This window comes from Dipodomys merriami, unplaced genomic scaffold, assembly GCF_024711535.1.
Source record: "Dipodomys merriami isolate MVZ:Mamm:240054 unplaced genomic scaffold, mDipMer1.0.p SCAF_14, whole genome shotgun sequence".
Lineage (NCBI taxonomy): Eukaryota > Metazoa > Chordata > Mammalia > Rodentia > Heteromyidae > Dipodomys > Dipodomys merriami.
Window position 1 is genome coordinate 40,168,320 of NW_027202715.1, and position 16,734 is coordinate 40,185,053.

Consider the following 16,734-nt stretch of genomic DNA (forward strand, 5'->3'; position numbering starts at 1 on the left):
ATTGGTGAGCTGCAATTTGTGAAGTTTACAGATAAATCTTGGTCCTTTCAGCAAAGCTTATCTGTAATGGGCTCTGCTTGCTGAGGCCCCGTCTCCTGTAGACATAAATCATTTTCTAATTTATAACATGAATAATTGATTTTGCCTCTGTAGCCTCAACAATAAATCTCCCGATCACACATGCATAAGAAAATAATAATAATGAAAGCGATCAGGATATGCTGCCATCGATTAACTGTGAGAGGGGCCACTTGATTCGCAATTCATGTTTTAAGAATTCCAGATGGCACTGTGCCCACAAGCCCACTTCTGCCCCCTTTACTTCTGGGCTCTGTGAGTCATCAGTGGGGCGCGGAGCACAGGTGAAAGGTGTTGCCAGGGGCGAGAAAACTGGGTCAGGCCACAGCTGGGATCAATCAAATGTTTTCTCTTTTTTTTTGGCAGTAAGTTATTCATAAAGCAGCTGTTTGTAGAGTGCCTCTTACCTGGCAAGTCCTGGACAGGTGCTGCTCAGAGCAGTACAGGACCTGCTAGTTGGCTCTAAGTTGTTTATGTTTCCGTTAAAGGGAGAAGCTTGGAACATACAACTAGGTGGTCAGAAAAAGGAGGCTTTCACTGTCCTTTTGTAGTCACCTCCAAGCCTGAGATCCTGGTGTCATCCTCCTCTCTCCACCAGGGACTGTAGATTCTGTCTTCCAGAGGACCCAAGATCCAGCCACCTTCCAGCCCTACCAAAGCCTGTGATAGGCTGCCCCCATCCTTCCCTTGACATGGCTGCCCTGCATCTCTTCCACCTCTACCCACATCCATTATCCTGTAGGCAGAGTTGTCTCTGGACGTATAGGTGTGCTTTCCTGAGGCTCACGATCTCAAGCCTCCTCCTACGACTAGGTAAGACTTCTGTGGTAAGTACCCCTGTCACATATTACTTTGCTTCTTGGTAATTTCCTGTGGATGATAAAGTTTAAGAGGCCAAGATTCAATTCTTTGCCATTTGGGACTCAGCAATGTCCAGAACCTAGTAGGAGCTTAACAAATCTTGTCACCTCCGGCCTCTTCTCTGGACCCTCCTATAAGAAATATATTTCCTTCTCTCCCCTGCCCCCTCTCTTTCCAATGTGGGTAGGTTATTTTTTTTCAAACAATAAAATATCACCAGTTTCCAGGGCCATGACACCGAGTCCAAACAAGCCAGCCTGTAGGAACTTGTGCCACTTAGTCATTCGGCATTTCTGTGTCTCAGGTCATCTTAGTGGGCTCCCTGCTATACTCCTGCTCAGCCCTCCAGACTGGGTTCCAATGGCAGATCTTTCAGCATGCCTATTTTCTTGCTTAAAGCGCACCTATGCTTCCTTTTTACTGATCAGTGGAAGGGGAGATACTGAGAGGAATGGAGGAAGGTAGTTTCAGGCTGTTCACTGGCACCTGCATATCCATGAAGCCAGGGGCTTGCTCAGACCATGCAGTGATCCATCATCAGACTTAGATTTATACCCAGTTGATGCCCAGGCTTGCTGTCATTTTTATTCACTTAGGCTCTGATCGGGCCCCTGGGATTGTGGTTTTCTAGCTCCCTGGATCCCTGGCCTGAATCCCAGGGTCTCCCTTACAATGGAACCTAAAAATAGAAGCTGTGTTTATAGAGTTGAAGGAAAAGGTGAAGGACCCAGGCAAGGTTTGAATAGACAGGCATGATCCCTAGAGGGCTCTCTGGGGTGCTTGGGGACTGCCTAGGAAGGCTCTCAGTACAAGGGGCAGGACTTCAGCAGGAGACAGTATGGCTCTGATTGCATTTGGAAGGCTTCGCTTTTCTTCTTACCCACTTAGTCTCTCATTGTGACTTTCCTGGCTGAGACCCCATGCCTTGCCCAGTGTTCTGTGCTCTTCCCTAGAAAAGATCTTTGTAGCCATCCAACCAACAGAGAACGTGAAGGAGCCAAGAAACCAAACCCAAAGCATGGAGCTGAGGTGGGGATGTGGCAGAGTGAGGGGGAGACAAAGGAGACGGGGAAGGACAGGGGTGAAGACATGACTCAGGGTATCCAAAGTGACTCATGACTACCTGGAGTAACAAGAAGCTCTTTCTGGCTGACAATCCCAAGCACATACTTCTCCCTGGGTCATTGAAAGTGCCATAGACATGCCCAACTGCCAGGAGGGCTGTATCACCCAATCCCTGGAAGGTTCCAGTCTGACAGTATGATCCCAGAGTTGTTATCTTCCTAGACTGGTTACTTTACCATTATAAACAAAAGTTTCCTTGTTGTTCCGTGTCTTATCTACTTGTCTTTATAATGACATTTTTTAAATAGAAGGGTTTAAAATTAAAACGAATGAATTGAGGTATAATTCATAAAGTAAGTGACATAAATCTAAGTATTCAGCTCGATGGCTTTTTACACATTTGAGTGCCCATGTAACCCCCATCCAGATCAATACAGAATACTGCCAGCATCACCACCCACCACAACCCCCATCTACCAAGGGAAGCCACAGTTTCTGATTTCTATCATTATCGATTAATTAGGTTGATGGATTTTGAAAATTTATGTAAACTCATACAGTATGTACTCTGGTGTCTGGATTCTTTCCTTCACAGAGTTTTGTAAAGATTAACTGGAATCCATAGTTCACAGCAAAACATTTAGTACAGCACCCACCATGAAAATCTAAGGAGGCACAGGCAGTTTGAATCAGGAAGTGCTGGCTTTTGTGTCTTGCCAGTTATATGACGTTCTATATAGTCTCGGTTTTCCCATCTGTGTAAAAGGGATACTAATTGCTGCCCCATGGGCTCGACACAAGTGAGATAATGAAGGGATAGCATGTGACAATAAGTGCTCAATAAATGTCCAGTCTGTGTTCCTCCTACCAATGGTACCGAAGCTCCAGGAAGTTAATAGCACTGATTCTAAAGAGCCAATCACTTCGCCATATTCCAGTGGTTTTCAGATTACATTTCCTGGGGCTTCAGGATTCTGAAGTCATGAATCAAAGGCTGAATGGAAAAGAGAGAACATGGAAAAGAGAAAGTTTAGCAGGCCAGCCAGAGTAGCTCTACCTTCATCTGTGTATTAAAGAGGTGTAAGGATGGTTTATGAAAAAAATAAGAGTTCTGCTTTCAAAATTGGTTTGAAAACCACAATTCTGTTTCATAACCACAGAGCAATGCTCAACATGACAGACAGATGTTGTATAAAAGGAAAACAAAGGAGAAAATATCCACACTAATTGGCTAGAACTTCCTGAAAGCCTCTCCAGACAAGAACCCTACCCTTCAGGGCAAGGACACAATAAGATGGCCACCAGAAAGGAATGAAGCCACTCGTGCTTATAAGCCTAGCATTTGGGAGATGGAGGATTGAGAGTTTGAAGCTAGCATGGGTTACATATTGAGACCCTTTCTCAAAAAAAAAAAGTAAAACACAAAATCCTTTAAAAGACTTCTTCCCTCAAGTTATAAATTGCTTTGTAGGACTATCTATAGTTTTCTATTTATTTTATTAACTACAATACAAAATAAAGGTTTTTTTTGGTTGTCCTGAGGTTTGAACTCTAGGCTTCAGGCTTGCTGGGCGGTCATGTCTTTTTGCTCTAGTTATTTTTGAGCAAGAGCCTTGCTTTTTGCTTGGGCTGGCACCTGGATATTGATCCTCCTATTTTATGTTTTCTGTAGCAGCTATGGTGACAAGCACATATCCCCTCATTTCTTCCACTAAGATGGAAAATGTTTAATGCTAAATTTGGCTTGGAACTGAGATCCTCTTAATCTTAGCTTCCTCCAAAGCTGGAATAACAGGTAGGATCCACTGTGCACAGCTACAGGTTGAGATTGGGGTCTCATGAGGTTTTTGCTCTGCTCAAACTACAATACTCTGAATCTTGGTCCGTGGGGTAGCTAAGATTACATGTGTGAATCACTGTGCTCAGCTAAGTTAATTTGTGTGTATGTGGGGGGGTGGGTGTTGGGTATCAAACTTAGGGTCTTACACATGCTATTGGTTCACCACTGAACTGCACACATGTCTTAAAGTACATTTTTTAAAAAGAAAACCCTTCATGATTCTAATACTTTAATTTGACAATTATGAAACCCATCTTAAAGAAGATCACAGTGAATCTGCTATTTTTGCCTTCTAACCATATATCTGCCCCCACTCTGGTACTTGAATAATATTTTTCCAACATGGAGACACTCCTTGCTGACTCTTGGTTCATGTGGGGGTCAGTCTTGGCTATGGTCATTGTTTAGGGAGGGTCATCACACCAGTTTGACCAATGAGATTGTATCCTGGGGCTTTTGTTGAGACTAGTCTCTCTCTCTCTCTCTCTCTCTCTCTCTCTCTCTCTCTCTCTCTCTCTCTCTCTCTCTCTCTCTCTCTCTCTCTCTCTCTCCATTGTATTTGAAGATTGAACTGCTGGGGGGCTTCCATGTCAAGTCTGCTTGAGAGAGAAAGACAGAGAAATGAAGAAGAGGAGGAAGGTAAAGAAACAGGAGGAGGAGGAGAAGAAGGAAGAGGAGGAGGAAAGCTGAGAGATTAAGAAAGGCTACAGTATTTAAACCCCTGGATCTAGCCATGTCTGAAACTTATTTCAGACATGACCTTCTCTAACTATACAGTTGGGTCTGATCTAACTGTAGATTTTCAAGTCATTGAGAAATAAATTATGTTTTCCCTTAAGCCAATTTTTTACTTTCTTTCACTCTTCACTAATAAGCTCCTGCTTAATATATAAGTAGATCAAAGCTTAATCATGGAAGTATATCTCCCTTCAAAGTTGTCACCTTGGGAAGCCACACTTATTCCAAAGCAGTTTTTAGAACTCCTCGGTGAGATAATCCATAGTATCAATTTAACAATAAAGTTGTCTCCTTACCTTATATCATCTGAAGGGAGATTATTCTGTTTGATCACCTGCTTTGTGCATGAGGCTTAGTTCTGAATAATCATTTCCAAAACTCAGACCTAGCCCATCTCAGAAGATGGAGACTTGCTGATGAGGATGCCAGCTGCAGATGGGTTGCAGGCACAATTCTCAATTTGTGATTTGCTTTTCAAGGTGAATGGGAGAAAATTAATTTGCATAGACGAGTTGTAGTATGAAATACCAACCTCATTATCTTTGGTCATACCTCAAAACTAACAGCAGTGCCTGTTCTCCTCTAGACTTTTTTTTAATGCTCCGAGAGCCATATGGATGTCATCTCATACAGGTCTTAAAGGAAGCATTCATGTTCCAGTTTTACAAATAAGAATACCAAGGGTAATGTAAGTTCTGAATAAGTTTCTTTTTCAATTAATTAATTAGTTTTCATTTTCAGATAATATCTTGCTATGTAGCCAGGGTCTTGAATTTGAGATCTCGAGTACTGGGATTGTAGGTGAGTACCAATAGGCCTAGATTGAATAGGGCTCTCTTGTGAAGCTGAATATGTATTAGGACTCATGATATTAGATGGAGTTACTGAACAAAGAGAACAACAAAGAACCAGGGCTAGCGGATGGATTTTGAGATTTAGACCATGACTACCAGATGGAGCCAGCAGACAGTAAGAAGTGAAACACAGGAAGAAAGGATCAAGCTAAGATAGATCTTAAGCAGAAACAGAAGCAAACCAGGCAAGACCAGAAGGGTCACCCAGCAAAGGCAACTGGTGTATGAGTCCTACCCTCTCCAGTTGGTGATTGTCTGTACTCAGTCTGGGCTTCCCTGTCAATGTGTGGATGATCTAGGGAACAAGTACGGTTCCTAGCTTTCATATTCTGCCCAAGAAGAGGTTTCTTGCCCTTTGTGGAAGTTTACTACATCCAGACAATTTAATCCTCTCAAGTGGATGGGCAGGCCCTGGAGATAATAAAGAAAGAAGGTAGTAGATCGGCAATGCTTTTAATACACAACATTACAGGGTAATGGGAAAATCGATGGGACTATCCAACAGTGTCGTCCCACCTGCCAGCAGTGCTGTCATTAATGGGACAATTGGTGCTCTAGTCACTGCAAGGGGGCAGGGAGTACCCTAGCATCAGAGCCCAAGCTGACCTTTTCAGGGCTTAAGTGGTTTCATCCACTCTCAGGTTTCCCACTTGATCAGAACAGGGACAGATGACCTTCTTCTCTATCTTGGGTACACTTCATGTTCCTAACTTGACTTAATAATATGTATAATTTATTGATCCCTTTCTTTGGGCCATATTCTAGGCTAAGAGAATTTTCTGAAACATTGTATTTAATCCTTTCACCAACTCTATAAATTAGCTACTCTTACTGTAATTTTCATTTCACATGTAAGTAAAAGGAAGGCCAGAGAGACCCATGTGCCCTTGACCATTGGCCAGGAGAAAGGATGGATGGCTTAGCACAGATCACTGGCGATGAAAAAGCTGTGAAAACAAGCCCTGGTGAAAATAAGCGCTGGTGGTTCATGTGGGTAATCCTGGCTAACCAGGGGGCTGAGATCTGAGATTCACAGTTCAAAGCCATTCTGAACAGGAAAGTCTGTGAGACTCTTATCTCCAATTAACTACCAGAAAACTGGAAGTGGAGCTGTGGCTCAAAGTGGTAGAGCTCTAGCCTTGAGCAAAAGAGCTCAGGGACAGTGCCCTGGCCCTGAGTTCAAATCCCACAACTGACCCCCGCCTCCCCCTCCAAAAAAAAAAAAAAAAAAGGAAAAGAAAAGAAAAGGCTGAGACAGGTTGCCTCACAGAGATCTAGACTGACCCCTTAGAACAACTTACCTGGGACCACACAACAGATCAGTGGTAGCAAATCTGGAATTATAAAGTAAGCATCTACTATTTAGTTCTGCATTCATTGTCACCATTATATCATCCAGTCATCTCAGTCCACAGAGCACACACCCTGGTAGCTTTGGACTTGGGACTCATTCATTGTAATGAAAGGAATGGTCATTTAGGAATTGTTTCAATTCAATGCAAAGCTACTAATGACACTCACTGTATTCTAAGGATATAGGTACTAAAAAACCAAAGGGTCTAGTTATTGTTCTTAAAATTCTGTATCATCTGGCTGGAAAAAATGCAAAGACCTGAAACAATCTTAGAATAATTCTTAGACACAAATAAATAAGTGTGAGAGCTTGTGATGCCAACCGTGTACACCGAGAAGCTGGGAATTAGATGGGCTGGGAGAGAGATTTGGTCACCAGAGGCTGTGGAGGTACAGGTTTGGAACTGAGCTGTTACAGGAATGAAGAATCAGGATTAGAGAGAATGAATGAGGAGGGAGTGGGGGGGGCGGGTGGAAAGAACACAGCATATAATACGCTAGTCCTGCAGAAAGGAGAATTAATACTACTGAAGCAAGGGTTGGGCTGGGTGGCAGAGGTTTTAAACCAGTATAGGAAGCAATGCTGGGGCACTGTTGGTGGTTATACAGAGCAAAGTGAGACAACAGAAGCGGGCTTAGGAAGATTTAACTGATGGTAGATAGTCCAGAACAGTGGCTATTTGAGGCTGGGGAGGTAATGAGGGAAGGCTTGCAGGCATGAAGTCGTGGTGGGGATGGTGTGTGGGGCGGGTGCTGCTGTAAGTACTACAGAACAAATAATCAAGAGAAGGCTAGAGAGGGTCAAGGGCGGGTCTCCAGGGGAAGTATCAGGTGGAATCATCATGGCACAGACGTGAGAACCTGGGAGGCCAGATAAATAGTTTGTGTTGAAGTTGGGATGAGCCTTATCTAGGAGGAAGTAAAGAAATGGAAACCAGCCATTTTCTTTTCTTTTTTCTCCCTCCCTCCCTCCCTCTTCCCTCCCTCCCTCCCTCCCTCCCTTCCTCCTTCCTTCCTTCCTTCCTTCCTTCCTCCTTCCTTCCTTCCTTCCTTCCTTCCTTCCTTCCTTCCTTCCTTCCTTCCTTCCTTCCTTCCTTCCTTCCTTCCCTCCTTCCTTCCTTCCTTTTTGCCCGTCCTGGAGCTTGAACTCAGGGCCTGGGCCCTCTCCCTGAGCTTCTTTTGCTCAAGGCTAGCACTCTACCACTTGAGCCATGGCACCACTTCTGGCTTTTTTTTTGAGTCATTTTATTGGTGATAAGAGTCTCAACAGGTTTTCTTGCCTGGGCTGGCTTTGAACCATGATCCTCATAACTCAGTCTCCTGAGTAGTTAGGATTACAGGTGTGAGCCATCCATGCCTGGCTGCCATTTTCTTTTAAGGACAATCTTCCTTTGAACTTTGAATGGGAAAAACAAGTTCCTGTAACCATCTCCTTCCCCCAACCCTCATGTGTGTCCTCCGCTTTAACCTACAGTGTGCTTATGGTGTAAGTGGTGTGAAAGGTTAGGGCTATGAGTTAGATGGACTGGCAGCTCAGATTTCAGCCATGGCTGCCTTCGCCAGATTCCTTATAAACATGTGTTAGGTAAATATTAGTTACTGTCACTACAAAAGCAGCTTTAATGCAAACCATCGGCCAGGTTCCCAAACCATTTGAAAAGCTTAGGTCTTAAACATGTGGATGTCACAGAGAGCAGAGTTGCAGGGAAAGCTGTTGGAGGACATCAGCCAGTGGGGAAGTCTGAGGTAATGACTTGTCCCACCTCACTTCTGAGTTTCTCAGAGTGATCGACAGGCTCCTCTCCCATCTGCACGCCTGTGGGGCTGGTGGGAACTATCATTCTCTGGACTCTTCGCAGACCTGGAGAACAGAGGCTCAGCCCAGGGTGTGGAAGTCTGCTTTTAATAAGCTCCACAGGTGACTCAAAGCCAAACAGGAGACTGGGAACCACATGTTAAGTGCCAACATGCATCTCTTCACTGTCATCAGTGCAAAGTGGCCCAGAGCTCACTCCTAGCCAGCCAGTCCACTTATCTTGGTGGACCAAGTCTCTGGTTCATAAGGTTACCTCCCAGGCCCACGTACCTCTCAGAGAAAAAAAGAAGCAAGGGAGAGAAGTAAAGTGGTAGAGGGAGCAACAGAGGAGAAAAAGAGAGTGACTGAGAAAAAAAGTAAAGACCCTTGCTGGGTTGCAGGGGGTGGCAGCACCACTGGGGGTAAGAAGGAGGCAGAGCTGGCTCCCTGGGCAGCACAGTCACACGAGGTTATTAAAGGGAAGAAGAATGAGCCTCCCCTGTATCTCTATGGAGCAGGGCGAGAGTCATCAGCAGACGTTATTAAAATCCTTTCCCCACCAGTGAGACACTTATCGCTCTTCATCAGCAAAGCGCTCTCTTTTTGAAAAGGAAAATCAACGAAGCAGGTGGGGGCTGTCTTTCCCCTCCTTCCAGTGCAGGGCACACAGAGCTCCCCTACGCGGTGCTCTCTGGACCCTCAGGGTCCTGGCACTGTGGACAGAAGGGGACCTCTCCCCAGCTGCAGGGACTACGCGGTGGTGGGGTGGCAGCTGCAGGCTGGGCATAGCCATTGGACTGCTGCCGAAGGGCCCTGGATCCCTGGACAGGAACTGGTTGGGGACAGTGCTGCAGTGTGGCTGCAGGGGACAGGACCTGGTTTGGACTGCAGCCTCTGCTTTCCCTGCATCTGGACTCCTTCTTTCCGTCCTCCCTCCTACTGGTCATCTCTCCTGAACATGTCAGTGCCTGTTGACAAATGCTTGGCAATCATCCAGGATAACAGGAGCACAGCCATGTATTAGACCACCACCCTAGGCCAACATGCAGACAGCCATCCAGATTGGCTACAAACTACCCTCCCAGACTGGCATCAGGTCAGATCACTCCTCAAATCCCCATGGCTGCTCTGCTCTGGCTCAAGGCACTGCTCTGCTGGTACTTCCTCCCTTTTCTCTCCCAGGGGTTCTGTTTAATGACCCAGCTCAAGTGTTTCCTCCTCTGGGAAGCCCACCCTGACCTCTCCAGGTAGAACTAATTACTCCTCCTCCAGCTCCCACACCAGAAAGCACATTCTATTTCAACCATGACCACTGTTCTCCTGGGTTGTAATCTCTTGTTCTTGTATCTGCCTCCCTCATTATGGAGTAGGAAGGGGAGGAGAGCCACAGGACTATGCACAATCTTAATAAGAGTTTAACACTCTGGGGGCATTCAAATATATTATTTTTATATAATTCTTGGAGACTGTAGTTTTTGTTTGGTTCTACTTGTGTGTATGTAGAGGAGGATCTCAAAGTGCAGACTGGTCTGGAACTTGCTATGGACTGTAGGCTGGCCTCAAACTCACTGTTCTGGAACTCAATCCCATCACAGATAACTCTGTCCTTGAGCTCCCTGTCCTCTTCCCCGGCTTCTGCAATGCAGGCAGCACCATCCCCCCTCTCTCACTCACCAACAGTTCAATAATTCAGTCCCCACGTGCCTTAGGCCTTGCTTCTGGCAAAGCCCTGGACAACCCAACAGAACAGTAGTTGCCTTGTCTCTGTCCTCAAGTCCAGCTAACTCTGGAGGGGGACAGAGCCCTGGACAGTTGTCCTTGTTCCACTGTTGTATTTAGCAGCAACTCCTTTCCATGGGCCCCAGTTTTTAAGACCAAGGCCAATTTTACAACCTTGTAAACTCCCTAAGGGTAGCAGCTAAGCTTTTCTTGATTCTGCAGGTCCCACCATCCCTAATCCAGAGCTCTGCACCTAGACAGATGCCTTGTAAGTGGGAATTAATGACTCCCAGAAAGCCCAGAATGATTTCACAAGTACTTTTTCAAATTCAACACTTTCAATCTTGATTCATTCTATCCCTTAACAATCCCCTTATTTTCCCTCTAGTTCTGGAAAGAGTGGTCTCTCTTCATCTCTGTTCTGCCTCTTCATCTCTGTTCTGCCCTCTTCCTTGAGCACCAACTCTCTATTTGCCCTAGGGCACCGGCCAGTGGGCCCAGATGACTCCTCCGCCTATACTCCCAGTACCCTTGCACACTGGGACCCTGCTTTAGGTGGAGAACAGGACTCAGGCCATTTCTATATTTACTTAACATATGGTTACTGAGTGCCAACCTTTCCAGGAATGGAGAGGAATATGGTTCAGGGCCACCTGGTGGGATACAGTCTATGGTAGAACAAATCACAGTGTTTTGCTTTGTGTGTTGTTGCTTCCCTGGTACCCAGAGTGCCTGGTGGTTAGGAGCAGGAGTATTTATTGGGTGAAAAACCAAATTGATGATTATTGTATATGCTATTAATTCAAGATCTGTTTACCTAATATCAATCCTTCAGCCCCCTTTTCTCCAGGGACTGTTTCTACCTTCTCCTTCCACTGCGTCCTTATTTATTCTCCTCATCTCTGGGACCCCCAAGTCCTTATACCTCAGGACTCCAGTTGCTTCTCCTCATTCACTTCCATTATCCCAGCCTCATCTGTCTTGGAGGTTTGTTTTTATCTCTCCTCTGTTTTCCCCATCTTTCAAGGTTCCATTACCTGTGTGTGTATCTGTGTGTGTGTATCTGTGTGTGTGTATCTGTGTGTGTGTGTGTGTGCGTGCACACGCGTGTGTGTGCACATATGTGCACCAGTCCTGAGGCTTGAACTCAGGGCCTGAATGCTATACCTGAGTTTGTTTTTGCTCAAGGCTAGTGCTTTACCACTTGGAGCCACAGCATTATTTCCAGCTTTTTGGTAATTAATTGGAGATAAGTCTCAAGGACTTTCCTGCTTGGGCTGGCTTTCAACTGCAATCCTCAGATCTCAGCCTCCTGAATGGCTAGGATTACAGGTGTGAGCCACCAATGCCTGGCTGCCTTCTGTCCCTGTTTTTCTTCCTATAAAACCTGCACCATTAGAAGCCATTTCAGTGAAGAATTTGGTCATCTCTTGGTAACCCACAGAGCCTCATGGCCCACCCACCTTAGCAGTCATTTGGTTCTTAATGTCCCCAATTTTTCTTTCTCTGGAAAGAGAGACTGCATAAAAATCCTGCACATCAGCCTCACTACAAATGTATGTTGACTAGCTTCAGTTGCTTGCCAATGCTAAAACAAATGTGTATTTAAACAATTTTCTGAAAGGGAAAACATTCCCTTCATCTTCTTGCATGAACTATTTACATAACTTGGTGACCTTTCATGAACCACACCATTGTATGCGCAGCATTTTCCAGGGTAGAACTCAACCCATCCAGCCTATTTTATACTCTACCGTGTTCACCTAACATTTCTCATGTATTGACACAGTGCCCAAATTTATCATTTGTAATGGTTATATAATATTCTATGGTATTAATGTTCTGTAGTTAAACATTCTCCATTGGTGGAGCATTTGGGTGTTTTCCAAGATTTTGCCATTATGAACAAGATAGCAATAAACATCCTTTTGCAAATAGTTTGTATTTCCTTTTCAGTTATTTTATGGTATGTATTCCCAGAAGAGGAATTATTGGGTCAAAGGCCAGAAACACTTTTATGGCCGGGCTCATGAGGCGCCAGACTGCTCTCCAGAAAGACGAGGCTGGTTTGCAGTTCTTCAGTCTTTTTATTCCTGTGTTGTAGTTTCCTAATGAATTCCCCCAGGGACTATTCCAATTCTTCTGGGTCTACTTTGGGCATCCAGCCACCTTGACACTCCAGAGGTGATTTTTCTTGAGACCCTTCCAGATGTCCCTGAGTCTTCTCAACTTCATTCTACACCAACATTTTTCATTTCAGCTTGAGCCCTTCCTTGGCTGCTCTCTGAGGAAGCCATTTCCAATTTCTGTTCCCACCAACCTCCTGGCCTGTATACTTAACCTCATTCCTTCCTCGTGTCTCTTCATGCCCATATTACCTTGCTTATTCCCCCTTTCCCATCATCCTTCTATCCTCTTCTGCTCTTCCCCCCAGCCTGCAAAGAGCCTCAAATATCCCTCTGTCTAAAAGCAATAAGCAACTTTTCTTTGCCTTTGAACTACTCTCATCCCTTTAGCCATCCATCTTCTGAAAGAACAGTGTACCCTATTTGTCCCCTTCTCCTTTTCCAGTTCTTTCTCAGTCTGCTGTTCTTTTCCATCCATGACAAACACTCAGTTAACACGGCCATCTCAAAGATGCTAATAATGAATTTTTTTGTGCCAGTTCTGGGGCTTGAACTCAGGGCCTCATGCTCTTGCTTAGCTTTTTCAATCAAGCCTCGTGTCCTACCACTTGAGCCATACTTCTACTTCCAGCTTTTTGATGGTTAATTGGAGATAAGAGTCTTATAGACTTTTCTAATCTGAGCTGGCTTTGAACTGATAGCCTTATATCTCAGCCTCCTAAGCAGTTGGATTACAAGTGTTTGCCACCAGCACCTGGCTAACAATCTTCCTAGTTACTCAAACAAATGGCCCTGATCAGTCATCACCCCTACCATTTTGTTGGTTGTGGTGTCTGCACTGAGACACGCTCCTGACTGAATTTCCATAGTAGTGCAATTTCCTTAGAGCCCCTGCTTATCCTATTGGTATTGTATTGCTATAGGAATCTGCCACGGATCTTTTAAATTTTAAATTATGTCTGCTTCACATTGTGTAGCAGCCAGGAGAACTGGGCAGAACTGATTCTACCCTCCGCCCTGGTGGCAAGCTATGACTGGTCTGAGTCCTTAACTACAAATGCATTCCAGCTATCACAGGGAAACCAGACCAGAGTAATCAACATGTTATCTCTGGAGATCCAATTAGAGCAAACTCAAGACTTTTGTCTGCTAGTAGAGGGAAATGAGTCCTCCCCCCCCCACCCTGTGCATAGGTAATAATAATGTAAACATAATTATTACTGATATCATTTTATGATCTACAGGGAAACCACTATGAAGAAAGAAGCAAAACACAGAAAAGAGCAGACTTGAGAGAACTGATCCAAATCCCTGATTAAACTATGCCTGAAGCCTACTCTACTAGAATTTTCTGTTGCACAGCCTGTACGTTTCTTGTATTAAACCATAGTGTGTAGAAATTTCTGTTATTTGCAATTTAAACATGGAACTATTATAACCCTTTCTGCGGTTCTCTCTTTATATTCTATTTCTCATTGCTCTCACTCATTCATTGTCACATTTTCCAGGATCATATATAATTTTCCAGGATCATAGATAATTATTCCTCTGTACCCCTTGCTACCACCTGTCTCCTTATCTTTAACTTTAGTACTTGTTGTTTGTGCTGAGTGGCTATACTGAATGGTTTATGAAGCTTTAATCTGAGCACATTTAACAACAACAATGTAACCCTAACACCTAAGCCAAATCAATCTCACTTTGCTATTCCATTGTATCTGATTAGTCAATTGTCCAAGTTGGAAACTTCAGAGCTTCCTTAACCTTTTGTCCTTTAGAGTCTGCAGGCATCAGCTGCCATGACCCAAACTAGTGGTCTTAGCCCCTTGACTCTAACTGCATTGGAGCTGTAGTTCTCAGCATATGGCCACCATTGGATGTTTTTAGAAACTGAGGGAGGATCTACCTTTATATGTATCCACATTTAGGAAAATGTGAGTCGTTATAACTATTAAGACTAGTGGGAAAAAATCCAGGGGCCAAGAGCCAATCAATCTGTGTTGTTTGTCAACTGTGGGACCTTAAACAAGGTTTTCTCCCTTCTTTCCTTCCTTCCTTTTCTTTATTCCAGGGCTGGGGTTTCAACTCAGGAATTCACACTTGCAAAGCAGGTACTCTACCACTTGAACCACTCTGCCAGCTCTTTATTTGTGTTGGTTATTTTCAAGATAGGGTCTCACTTTATGCCTGGGCTGGCCTGAACTTCAGTCTTCTTATTTGTGATTTTTCTGCATTTTGGGGATGACAGACATGCATCACGACACACATCCATGATCCTTTCTCCGTAGTTCAGGATGGCAGGTACATTCTGCTGCTCCCAGCCATTGGTTGAGATGGAATCTTGTGAACTTTTATTTCCCAGGCTGGTCTCGAACTTCCATCCTTTGATCACCTCCTCCCAAGTAATTAGAATTACAGGCTTGAGCTACCACACCAGGTTTGAACAAGTTTAATTTCTCTGGGAACCTTTAGCTTCTTTACCTGGGAAACAATAGGGCTAGGTTGCGATGTTTCTCAAGAAGATTTGCTTCAGATTTTCCTGAGTGATTAAAATCTGCATATTCCCTGGGTACAAACCAGTGTTATTAAAAATGGGGCCTGGGTGTCAATTGGGCTAGGTTTCTTATTCCTATTTGAGTTAAAAATGTCCAGAATGTAACAAATACACACTTCCTTCTGTTCTAAGATGTGATGCTGCTGGATTTTGTAACTGAGTTGCTTGGCTATGGATGACTGAGTAACCCAGAGATTATTTTCCCTCTCTTTTTCTTTTATCTTTTCCTTTGTTTTCCCCTTTCTCTCCTTCTGCTATTTGTTCCTTTCTTCCCCTCCTGCCTCTCCAACTTTTCTTTTCCTTCTCTCTCTTCCCTCCTTTTTCCTACTCCTCTTCTGTCTTTTGTTTTCTTTGCATTTTTGTTACTCTTTTTATTTTTCCTATGTAACTTGGGCTAGCTTCAAACTCAAGATTCTTCTTCCTCAGTCTCTGTAGTGCTGGGATTAACAGGCCTGCAGCCCCACACTAGATCTCCTCTTTCTCTTTCACATTTTCCCAAATCCCACTGGTACCTGGGCTAACACATCATTACCAGTACATTCATTTGCACTTACCTAATATACTTCTTCTACGAAGTCTTTCCCGCTCCCTCAACCAGATGCAAACATTTCCTGCTCAGAACTCTCACAGCACTTTGAACTTCCCTCATGCCATTAATCATGCTTTGTCCTGTGATATTTCTAGGATGACTCTATTGTATGCTGCTGAGGAAAATGGCTACAGTGTTCATCTCTATGTGCCCCCTTCTATAGGACGTTACGTGGCCTTCTGAAGGTGCTTCACATATGATGACAATATTTTACATTTCTGAAGCATCTATCAGTCTCATGTTAGAAAATAACAAATGTGTAGATGTGTTTCCTGAGTGGACTGATACACAAATTCTTGTTTTTCCTGTATCATATTCTTGTTGGCTGCACTGGAGTTTGAACTCAGGGCCATGTGCTTCCTAGGCAGGTACTTGATCCATGTCCCCAACCTGTTTTGCTTTAGTTATTTTTCAAATGGTCCTGGCTGGCCTGGACCATAATCCTCCTATTTATCCTTTTTTTTTTCACAGCTAAGATAACAGGCATATGTCAGTGAGTCTAGGGACTTATTAGTTGAGAGGGGGGGTCTTGCACACTTTTTTGTGTGGGCTTGACTGGAATCTTAATCCTCCCTATCTCAGCCTCTTGAGTAACTGAGACAACAGGTGCAAGCCACCATGCCAGGCTATATCTTATTCTTGAGCTTATCTTCTTCTCTGTCCAGGAGGCAGAATTGAGTAGAGGGATAGACACTGACCTTAAGGTAGAGGACTGAATTTAAAGGCTCAGTCTACCCCCCAATAGCTGGTGATCTTGTGCAAATGGTTTAACCTCTCTGAAGCATGATTTTTATATACAGTAGATATGAAATGCTTTCTTTCCAGAGTTGGTGTATTTAACTGCAATTACTTGTGAAAATATCTGGCACACAGAAGATAATTTTAAAATACTTCTCAAATGGAAATATTCCTTGCTCCTAAACCTTCGCCTCCATTAGAATGTACCTTAAGGACAAACACTGGCCCTGCTAATTCTTTCTCTCCAGATTTTCACACCGTGTCTTGGTGTGCTGCATACAAAGTGTGTAGAATACATTTTGTGAGCTCAAAAATGGTCAATGTCATAAGGTGAAGCAAGTATGAAAAATATTTGAATGGAAACGAATAACCTGTGTTCATCAAGATTCTTTGTTGAAGGTCCACATGCCCGATTCAAACAAGC